Source organism: Tamandua tetradactyla, chromosome 19 (assembly GCF_023851605.1).
Source record: "Tamandua tetradactyla isolate mTamTet1 chromosome 19, mTamTet1.pri, whole genome shotgun sequence".
Taxonomy (NCBI): domain Eukaryota; kingdom Metazoa; phylum Chordata; class Mammalia; order Pilosa; family Myrmecophagidae; genus Tamandua; species Tamandua tetradactyla.
In genome coordinates, this window is record NC_135345.1 from 34,445,475 (window position 1) to 34,457,159 (window position 11,685).

At 33.4% G+C, this 11,685-nt stretch overlaps 1 pseudogene; it reads right to left on the minus strand.

The window, feature by feature from the left end:
• Positions 1-4,401: 4,401 nt before the first annotated feature.
• On the minus strand, positions 4,402-5,191 carry LOC143663365 (acidic leucine-rich nuclear phosphoprotein 32 family member E pseudogene; annotated as a pseudogene).
• Positions 5,192-11,685: the final 6,494 nt, after the last annotated feature.

The window sequence follows — 11,685 nt, forward strand, 5'->3', positions numbered from 1 at the left end:
TTCATATCAATATTCATAGCAGCATTATTAAAATTGCCAAAAGATGGAAACAACCCAAGTGCCCATCAACTTTTGAATTGATAAACAAAATATGGTATATACAGATGATGGTATACTATTCAACAGTAAGAAAAAATGAAAATGTGAAGCCTGTGACAACATGTCTGAACCTTAAAGACATCATGTTGAGTAAAATAAGCCAACACAAGAGATCAAATATTGTATGATCTCACTGATTTGAAACAATTAGAATAAGCAAATTCCTGGAATCAGAATCTTGAATATAGGCTCCCAAGGGACAGGGTAAAATCCAGAATAGGAATTAAGGCTTAAAATATATAGGGGTCCTATTTGTAATAATGGAAATATTTTGGTATTGGACGGTGGTGATGGTAGCAAAATATTGTGAACATAATTAACATCACTGCAATATAGATTTGAGTAAAGTTAAAAGGGGAAATATTAAATTGTATACATGATGACAATATTTTTTTAAAAATCCATAGAACTACGCTATGTAGTGAGCCCTAAGTTAAACCATGAACTTTAATAAATAACATGATTATAAAATTTGGCTATAATAAATTGGAAAAATCCCACCAAAGCAAAGTGGTGGTGAGGTGGTATATATGAATCCTGTATATTATGCATAATTGTCTTGTAAATCCACAACTTCTCTAATAAAGAAAAATAAATGTTGATAGACTGGCTTAGCAACAATTCCTAAAACGATGAAAACAGAACTCCTTACTAGTTAACCAATTACAAAATAATCTATAATGTCTTAGGAAGAGAATAACAGATTAATTGTATGTTTTATAATTTGGTTGTGGGAGAGGGAGATTTTCACATTTAAAATGTAATTTGAGGAAGTAGAATTTATGGTACTAAGTGAAGAGTAATATTTTAATGTTAAATATTTTAAGATCTCACATTTATATTTAATTCAAAAGTAGAAATGACTCAAAAGATTGATTTCACTAGAGAATTTGTAGCTTCTTATTTCATTATTAAACTAGCTACAATAATACTACAGCTTGGCTATATTATTCATTCAAAAAACATTTATTGATTTTCATTATACATGAGTCACTCTTCAAAATGCTGTTGTTCCAAATGAGAAGAGGACAATAGTTCTCCTGCACTGATAGATATTCATTGTAGCTGGGAACAATCAGAGATGAGACAGTTGACAAAGGGTAATTTTCAGTGTGGATGCTGCTGTATTAGTGAACTTTTATTGGATGCTGATTATGATAGATACTTTTCTATGTTATTTACATGTATTAATCTATTTGATTGTCACAACCACACGATTGGGTAGGAAATATATATTTTTTTAATTTTCAGTCGAGGAAATTGAGGCATATGTACAATAAATAGTCACTGGAGTTCAAGTCAAGCAATTTGTTATCTGAAGTCCAAAACCTTAGCCACCATATTATATTGTCTTGTAGAATGCTTTGTAGACAGTGGGACAGGGTAAGGAGATGGAAGTTACTTGGAGGAAGAAGGGTCTGCTTTATATTTTACATAGAAAGTCAGGGAAGGCCTCACTATGGATATAACATTGAGTAGAGATATGAATAAAGAGAAAGATCCAGGCTGATTATTGAGGAAGAGGAGAGTTTTTCAACACTCTGAGTCAGTTTCCTAATTGTGAAATGAAAATATCTTTAAGATATTGTGTTAGCTAGGGTTCTCTAGAGAAAAAGAATCAGCTGGAGATATCTGTAAATAAAAAATGTATAAAAGTGTCTCATGTAACTGTGGGGATGTAGAGTCAAGATCTGTAGGGTAGGCAGCTCCAATGAAGGCCCTCAACGAACTCTCAGGAGTGAGTTGCTGGGAAACCATGGGGATGTAAGAATTGAAGGTTTGTAGGGCAGGTCACAAGCTGGCAGCTTCAATGATGGTCCTCAATGAACTCTCAGGAGATGTTGGGCTGGCTGAAGCAAGAAGAGTGATTGTCTCTTCTGAATCCTCCTTAAAAGCCTTCTGGCAATTAGATTAACCATCACTCATTGCAGAAGACACTCCCCTTAGCTGATTGCAGATTTAATCAGCTGCGAATGCCACCAGTGTGGTCATGGTTTAAGTCCATGAAATATCTTCATAGCAACAGACAGGCCAACGCTTGCCCAACCAGACAACTGAACACCATCACCTGGCCAACTTGACATATGAACCTGACCATGACACATATTTTCTCAGTTGGCTTATATCAATTGGATGGAAAGAATAAATAATTAATCATCTTCAAACAAAGAATCTTATTTATGGACTATTCATAGCCTTCTTCCTTCCACTCTAGCATCTGGAATTCAGATACGTGACATCACTGTTGATATTTCATTTTTGAATATGCTGAAATGATCTAGGTGTTTAATGTCTTTGTCTTGTCAAATGATTAAATTCCAATAGAATACTAAATGTTATGTTTTTAAATTATATATAGATGTTGCTTAATTTGAATGAGAATCTTATTACGCATGCTATTTAGAATTTTTGTTGTAAGTCACCAAAACTGCCACTGACTAATTTAAACAGAAAACAAATATATTAAGTGAAGGATATCGAAAAGATCACAGATTTTTTTAGAGGGGCCAGAAAACTGCATACAGAGGTTATGTTGACAGGGATATCCCCAATCCTATGACCTAGGGGGTAGGTTCTGTGAAGTCAGTACTGTTACCACCCTGGTGGTACTCTTTTAGGGGACCTGGCATTAGAATCCTTGCCACTGTTGCCTCTGGAAACTGATTGTAGTTGCTTTAGCTGCTCTAACATTAATTATCTTTTCCTGCATCATTAGCTTCAAAATGGGAAGATAGATATATTTCTACATGGTGGAACCAAGGTCATGTGTCCACACTCTAGCTTCAAAGGAAGCTCAGGCAGTGAATCAGTTATTTGGCAACTTCAGTTTCTTTAGTGTGACATGAATGGAGATTAGGCAGAATATTATCCAAATGTTAAAAGACGGCCTACAAGAATAATAATTTTATGTAGTAGGATGTATGTTTCAGAATGCATTTTTCCTTTAAAATATGCTCTTTTATTCACTAATATAATTGCAATATTTTAGCTTTTTGCATGATAGACACAAACATGCCCACATAAAAGTGTGCCACTTTGTAATGTGGCTGTCTAGCTCTTTCCGTCTCGAGTCTATTTTTCCATTCCTTGAATCTGGACTTAGTCATGTCACTTGATTTGGTTAATAGCACCTTAGCAAATATTGCAAGCAGATGCTTGAAAAGTGCCTGCACTTTGGAGGCTTTCTCTCCTGGTGTTCTCAGGAACCCTAAAGCAACAAAATTGGAACAAGCTTGGAGAGCCAGCTAAATAATGAGTGATACGGATCCCAGTCATTTGACTGATTATCATATTAGGCAAATGCAAAAAGATGACATCATACGGAGGACAAACAAGTCATGAGCCAGCTGAGCCTAGCCTAAATTGCTCAATCATTGAATGAGGAACAAATGTTAACACATAGTAGGGTAGTTTGTTGGCAGAAACTCTCTGTTACGTTTAGGCTTTACCTATATCATCGTGTACCTTTTTTTCCCCTAAAAATTGATATACATCTGCTATATTGACAGTATATTGCTAAATAATAACTGACTATTATTTTTCAAATGTTCATGGAACATATTGGACATGATTTTTATGTTAGCTTCAGGAAGACAATATTTTTCTGTAATATGAAGTATAATTTGAAACTTTTTCTGAGATTGTTTTGAACAATATAGCACACCTGCCACACCTAACATTTTTCAGTAGAGATGGTGGTGTGAGGAATTTTATTATCTGCTCTGCTATTCACATATCAATGATTCAAAAAGTTAAACTCCATTATACTAAAGAGAAAAGTGATGATTTTTAGCTCAGCAAACAAGTTGATTGCTTCTAACTAGGGAAACAGAAAAAATGACATGGCCCTAAATACTTGACAAACCAGTGATTCAAAGCTTTTATAAAATTTAATGACTACAGGGACTGCAATGAATATAGTTCTGAGAGCAGCGCATTATATGCTTTCCCCAGGGAGAAATGAGAATATGGATCAACTCATTTCTGTCAATATAATTAACTAATTAACCAACGTCCTTAGCATAAAAACACCAATGTACAAAAACAATAACCAACACGAAAGTTTGGTAGTGTCCATTGAATATCCTAGTGAATTGGTTTCTAAACGGAAATTATATGTTCTTTGTAAATGACTGATTCAATGAAAATTTTTCTCTGTGTATGCATTCATATACAGATTAATAAATCTTATTTGAAATGATAAAACAGCAGAAATAGTGAAATCACACTTTTACTGTAAAAGTTACATGTTATCTTCAACAGGAATAGCTATCACACATGAAGAAACAAAGATGATGTGATTTACTGCAAACTCAGGGACATTAGGGAATCTAGTCTTAGGATGATGCAGTCGTCTTCTTCCTCTCCATCATCTTCAGCATCTTGTTTCCTATTTTCCTCCAAAAGACCTTCTTCTTCCCCTTCCCCCTTTAACTCTCTTTCTTCAAATAGTCATCATCAGCTTCTTCCTCATTCTGAATTTCTTCTTTCATTAAGTATGAAAGGCCCACTTATTCTCTCTCCCCCAATTCTGAGCCCGCCCCATCTTCATCCTCGTCTTCCTCATAACCTTCAGGTGGACTAGCTTCCTCTTCCTCCACTTTCTCTCCGTCCTAATCCTCCTCCTCCTCAGAGTCTGCTGCTTCATCTTCCTCCGGATCAAGTCCATCTAGGTATGTGATTTTCTGCAGTAGCTCAAAAATACGTTCGCTATAATTTCCAGGTTGGTGATCTCATGGTTAAACAAGTTGAAACTTTTCAAGTTAGTAAGATTTTGCAGCACTTCTACTGTACTGAGAGTCTTGATTTTGTTTCCACTCAGATTTAGAAAGGTTAGATTTAAACATTTCTCTGCTGGGCCTTCCAAGCCTCCAAAAATTATTGTCACTAGATTCCAATTTTCAAAATTTATTTAAGCTGGGAAGCTGGACCAATGAACTTAGCTCCGCATTAGGCATACCCAGAAACTCCAGTTTTTAAAAAGTGTTATCTGGCCCTCAATTTACCCACTGACACGGTGGCAATTACAGAGGCCAAACTTTATGACTTCTTTTGGAACTCCATTTCTTAACTGCAGGTTAATCCTCTTCTTCATCTCTGTGTTCTCCTTCCTACTCCTCTTCCACTACCACTCTCCTCCCTTACCTTTTCCTGCCTCTCCCATTATCCCTAACCCTAAAATTTAAAAAGATGTGGAAATGAATGAAAATAAATGCAAATAGAATGCCTATTACCAAAAGATAGGTCTGGGGAAGAAAGAGGAGAATAGCAAATAGAGTCCAAGGGATGGAGACTCTAACTAGGCTGCCCCATCTCCTTGTCCACATACTCATACACACACACACACACACACACACACACACACACACACAGTTTCCTCCCCTTCAATTCTGCTCATCAACCCTCATCATGCTTTTTATCCCCAAGTTATCCTTAATTAATTTGATATCAAGAATTATAAAGGTGCCTGTGAAATGGAAGATCTGAAGTTATAATCCACATCCTTTATCAGTTCTTTTTTCTAATATGATTTCTTTTTCTAATATGATTGTATAGACTCCTGGAGAATAAGATTGATATATATGCCACTGTAAATTTTTCTATTCTATTGGCCTATTTCCTTTAAAAATTAAATATAAGTCAATATCAACAATATCAATATCAATAAATGGAAAATCCCAGAAGAGATTCTCCTCTATGGTTTTGGTCAATCCAGAAACCAGAAATTTTGATGATTTAAAATTGCTCACAAAAACTATGAGTTCTTGCAATCATAAAGTACTCCTGGGAGAAGTATGTAGTACTAAAGTAAGATAATAAAGCAAAACAAAGCATGACAAATAAAATCACTAGATCTAGTTAATACAAAATGCAGCCAAATATGATTTCCTGTTAAACAAACCAGACAGTATTCTCATAAGTATATTAAATCAAATATAATAAATTTATTCAGAGGGTTTCATAAATCTTAGTTTCAAAAACTTGGAGACATTAAATCAACCACTGATAATATATTCTTTAAGTTTAATTATATTTAAAGACTTCAGATACAGTCATAATGTGTGAATCTGAAAGAGTTCTTAGGAATAAAGGAAGATTGAGGAGGATAAACACATATATTCCACTGTTTGTGTAGAAGAATTCCCAATATCTTATTCATAGCTAACTAGTAAATTAATAGAACATTATCTAAGATGTCTTATATCACTGTCCATAAGTTGTGCTTGTTGCTTTTTAATTTTGCCAGAAGTCTAGATGTTTTTATTTTCTCTGGGAAATCATCACCCAAATTGGAATTTTTAATATATTCAGTAGTATACTCACAGGATATCCCTTTTTATCCAAATCCTAAGTAATTCCAAACCTTCGTTAACCAAATATTTTAACTCTGAAGACTAAACTAACTTAAAATATATTCAAAATAATGACAATAATAGGACATTGCAAAATTCTGTAATGTTTCCTGTGTCTAACCAAAAACTTAAGAAATTCTTGTTTTCACTACAACCATGGTAGTTCATAATTAACTCAAATAATGAATTCACCTGCACATACAATTTCTCAAAACTTCAAATATATGCCTTATGCTATATAAAATTAGTAAAATAGATTATATGTCCCTTTAGAAATTTCATATAAAAGTTAATTTCCCTTAATACTAGGAGCTAATCAATATTACCATCAAGAGAATTATTTGAACTTGAGGCCTCTTTTCTAACCTGGTCAAATTATTATCCATTTAGTCTCACAGCAGCAATGGACCAATCTTCCAGGTAAGCATAATACAGGTCTGGAAGGTATTTATGGGTACTTATAAGACCTGAGAATGATAGGAATATACCACTTAGACTCCCAAAAGTAATTTCCAAGATTCATATCAAGTGCAAGATTGTTATAAAGTAATTTCCTCAACACTTTACATTTTTGAAATAATCTAGATAAATTCAGCCCACTAAAATTCCACTTGAGCTTATTTAATTTTCTATGATTTGGTTACATTAGCAAAAGGATTTTGTTTGGGTTTTGGGGTTATGCTTGAACAAGACTCAAGTTAATCATTTAGGTACTTAAATGTTCTTAACTCAAGAATTTCCCCTGACAGTCATTCCAAGAGCAGCTTCATATTCTACAGTTCATCTATTCTACAAGATATGAATGCAAAGAAGTCCCATTCTGCTCGGATTTTTTTCCCGTCTTGTCACCAAAATGCATTGAAGCAGTATGCATTCCTTAGGGCAATTTTCACTTGCAAAAGGCCTGTATGGGTTTAAGTATCTATAATCCTCAGCTAAAGGTTCAAAGGTGTTAATCATGGCTCCATAATTGTTTTCAACCTTCATTAACAAACATCAAATTGAACTGATGGAAAGCCTTGCTTAATTGGGTTTTGCGAAATTGCTTAGATTGGTTGTCAGGAAGGGAGAGCAAGGAACCAGAAAATGAACCCTAGGGAGAATGTATCCTGATATTATCTATCTTTCTGAAATCAAAACCTAGGTAAAGGTGGCAAATTTTTGGAGAAAGTTCAAATTTACTATTGGATTTTATTTAAAGTATTAGAGTTTGATGCATTCAAATATTGAAAATAAATGAAAACACCACCTGATACAAGATGATTTCCTTTAGACTGTCCCATTTCTTCAACTGGCACTTGCTGTCCAATATTTGACATGTCTATTGCCATTTGGATTTATGTAGGCTTTGTGGTGGTTTGAAGCTCTATGTATCCCAGAAAAACAAATTCTTAAATCTAATCCATTCCTAGGGATGTAGGCACATAGTAAGTAGGACTTTTGGTAAGGCTACTTCAGTTAAGGTGTGACCCACATCAATCAGAATGAATTTTAGTTCTCTTACTGGAATCCTTGCAGTGAAATTCAGACAAAGAGGGAGAAAGCCACATAAGCAAGATGAAATTAGGGAAAACTGGAAGAGAAGGGAGAGACCAGAAATGTCGCCATGTGTCTGCCATGTGACAAAGGAGCCAAGGATTGCCAGTAGTTGGTCTTTGGGAAGACTACATTTCATCGGTGCTGCCTTAATTTGTACATTTCCCCAGCTTCAAAACATAAACTTATAAATTCCCATTGTTTAAGCCAGCCGATATCAATGTATTTGCTTTAGCAGGCCAGGAAACTAAAACGGACCATATTTTCTTGGTATTAATCTCTCAAAACATATACTTATGAAATACAACAGAGCATTATTAATAGGTAATTACATGCATCAACACCTGATCAACATTGAGTTAACACAGATATGTTCTGGCTGCTCTTTGAATGTTATGAAACAATCAGAACACTAAATTTTCTGTACCTTATGTCAAATATAAGGCATTTACATACAGATTAGATTTGACATTTAAAATCAAATATTCCCGGTGCCTGCCCATGCAAAAAAAAAAAATCAATTGTATACTCTTTTAGGGTTAAATTACTGTATAAATTTACATTTATTCAATTCAAGTAAAAAAAAATCTCCTTTTGGGGTACTAAAAAGTCACTAAGCTAGATTCTAGGAGGCTCTAAAAATATATTAAAATGTAGTTGCTTACAATTGCACACACATGCATATGCAGTATAAAAGCAAGCAGAATATTATGCATTAATTTAGTGATAACTTTTTATAGGGCAGCAGAGAAATAGTTAATTTTGGCTGGGAAGTGATGGGCTTTTAGATTTTTCTGCATTATGGAAGTAATATTTTAGTAACGTGTATGTATTTTAATGAGAAAAAATCTTACTGAAGACACTGGGCAAAATTTTCTTTTCGGCATTAGAGAAACTGCATGTATATAAGAAAGTAATTTGATTGCCAGCATTTTTAACCTATGGTTAGTAATCAGATACTTGTGAAAAGTGTTTTGGGAAAAGCAGGGCCATGGTGATTCTTAATATATCAGAAACAGAAAGTAAAAACCATGAGTAGAATGAAGTTTACACTTCAATGACATGAAGACAACAAGAACTGAATAATTCAAGCATACGTTTTTGCATCATAGGACACTGAAATATTTTAAGTTGAGGAATGTTGTGATTGCATTTGGGTTCCTAAATCATCACCATGGCAGCCGTTCATAAAGTAAACTGGAAATGGTGAAAGTGAAGGCTGGCAGATGTGATTGGATGGGTTGCTGTATCCAGCTGAAAAATAAAGGTAGCCTGATTTATAAGGTAATAGCAATGTGAATGAGCAAATTTGAACTGGTGGTAACAAGAACACAGGAAAGATGGGATGTGGCAATTGATTAGGTATATGGTCATATTATAAGAAAGGTGTTGTTTCAAATTATGCTTTATTATTTGTTACCATTTTGTTTCTTGCAAGGAGAGCCCTTCCTCTAGCATTTCTTCTACTGCATCACTAATATAATATACATTATAGAAAAATAAACAGAATGGAATAAGGACAGTAAGATTGTATTGTTAGTTCTTTGATTATGGGAATTGATGTTTAAAATTCTGTTCCTACCCTATTAAAATCATGCATCCACATTGATGATAGTCAGAGTTCTGAAAATGGAGATGGGAAATAAGATTACTTAATGTAATTCTAAGCATCTCTTTTCTAGTCTTGTGAATGTCCACATATCAGATGTGGTATTATAGATTTGCCTTTAAGTTATAATGAGATGTTAATCCATGATCAATATATTCATCAGCCTGTTCTGATCAGTTAACAGCATAAAAGCCATCAGCATCTGAAACTAATAGATTTTTTAAATCCCTTGGAAATAGCCTGTGAAATTCATAGGAAGATATTCTTTGTCACAAAGTTGAATGTGCAAGGATGAGTTTTGATATGGTGTCGATGTATCAAAATAACACATTTCATGCTGTGTGATAAAATTTTCACCACTGTCAAAATCAGAGAAAAATAATATTTTAACAGGTTTACATGAGAGCAAAACATACTTCATTATCACTCTGAATATTTCATGAGATCAAAGGGAACATTTTTTTTCCAGGGAAAAAATCTGTTTTGTTACTGAGAAAAAATTTCTTTAGGTTTGAAAAGGTCATCATTGCTGAAGTAAATGTTATATTTTCACTTAAAAATAAATGAAAAAATGTTATATTTTCACTTCAAAAATAAGACTAAATTTTCTCACAAACATCTAATAGTTGAAAATTAAATTGCATTGGTAGATATTTCCTTCTTAATCTATATTTTGAATTGAAAAAAGTTGCACATTTGATAAACACAGGACAGAGAAACTAATATTATCATATAAAATTAATTTTAGTGCCTCAGAATATACTGCATTGAAGCCACTGGAATATGATATATCTAAAATTAACACATTACTTCTCCCTCTGTAAGTAACCATATGATGATAGACTAACTTTTCTAGGACCTAGCTTCTTCAGGATGAAAAGAAGTAGGGACAGAATTTTTTAAATCTTGTTAGTATAAACTAAACAGAAATGCATTTTACTGCCTAACCCAGCTTGACAATCAGATATTAACATAACTAGCAGAAAGTTTGCTGAGAAATTTTCCCTTTTAGTATATAAAAGTATGACTTTTAGCTTATAAACCCATCACTTAATTAACACCAACTATATCCATGGTTATTCTTAGCACCATAATATTACATTGAAACAAATTTTAAACATCACCAAATAAGAGCCAAATGGACAAGACAAGAGATTCTAGGTCATCCCAGGACAAACAACAACTTGCCATGTGGTTGATCAACACTTGCTCAATTACTGACATCATACGTAAACTATTTTATTACATATCACTTTAGGAAAGGATGTGGCTCTTTGAGGGTCTATAATAAATTAAATTTTAAGAGCAGACTAGCATCTTTTTAAATATCTGACATAAAACAGCAAAACGATAATCCGTTTCATGCTGCTGGCCAGTATAATATTAAATAGTTATTTGATAGGCACACTGTACCCAATATAACTATGCTATTTAAAATTCTTCAGAACAGATAAATCAATGCATTGACAACAATGCAACAGCAAAGGTGCACTTATATAAAAAATAGCAGAATTTACCTTATTTGTGGATTTTGTCCAAATCACTGGAGGAGGCAGGTGAGGGTACTATAATTAACTAAATTTTTCTGAGAACCCAAAATGTATTCATGAAAGCAATAAAAATTTGATATCATACTGGTAATATACAGAATATTCTATACATTATTTATAAGGTGTTTATTTTAAGTTTATATTTATCAATTTTTTGAGAGTTATAAAATATCCTGAGTAAATGGAAAAAGTGATATTGCATTTTTCCTATATGATAGGAATGAATGTCATAAGACATTGGTTTCCCCCAAAATAAATGTAAACACTTAATACAGTTACATTCAAGTGTAAACTATTTTAATTTTATTTTTATTAGAGAAGTTGTTAGTTTACAAAGACAGAAAAAGCAGAATTCCCATATATCTTGTCCTTACTGTTAACATTTTGCTAATCGTGTGACACCTGTGTTACACTTGCTGATAAGACAAAAAATTAAAATAATACTATGAACCATAGTCCATAGTTTGCGTTAGATGTCACTTTCTTGGTTGCACAGTCCTCTTTTTTTATTTTTATTTTAGTAATTTATATATAACCT